This window comes from Arachis duranensis, chromosome 8, assembly GCF_000817695.3.
Source record: "Arachis duranensis cultivar V14167 chromosome 8, aradu.V14167.gnm2.J7QH, whole genome shotgun sequence".
In the NCBI taxonomy this organism is placed as follows: domain Eukaryota; kingdom Viridiplantae; phylum Streptophyta; class Magnoliopsida; order Fabales; family Fabaceae; genus Arachis; species Arachis duranensis.
The window spans coordinates 22,741,006-22,741,343 of NC_029779.3; the positions used below are offsets into that span (position 1 = coordinate 22,741,006).

The following is a 338-nucleotide window of genomic DNA, read 5'->3' on the forward strand; positions in this document are numbered from 1 at the left end:
GACTCCTGGGATAAGCTGGTCACTGCCTTCTTGGATAAATTCTTTCCTCCTCAAAAGCTGAGCAAGCTGAGAGTGGATGTTCAAACCTTCAAACAAAAAGATGGTGAATCCCTCTATGAAGCTTGGGAAAGATACAAGCAGTTGACCAAAAGATGTCCATCTGACATGTTTTCAGAATGGATCTTATTAGATATATTCTATTATGGTCTCTCTGAATTTTCGAAAATGTCATTGGACCATTCAGTAGGTGGATCTATTCACCTGAAGAAAACGCCTGAAGAGACTCAAGAACTCATTGACATGGTTGCAAACAACCAATTCATGTATACCTCTGAGAG

General features: G+C 39.9%; 1 non-coding gene across 1 annotated transcript; it reads right to left on the bottom strand.

Moving 5' to 3' along the window:
• Nucleotides 1-63: 63 nt before the first annotated feature.
• Nucleotides 64-167, bottom strand: LOC127741354 (small nucleolar RNA R71). Its single transcript, XR_008002306.1, has one exon. It is a non-coding gene; the product is annotated as a small nucleolar RNA R71 (small nucleolar RNA).
• Between the last annotated feature and the right edge of the window lie 171 nt (nucleotides 168-338).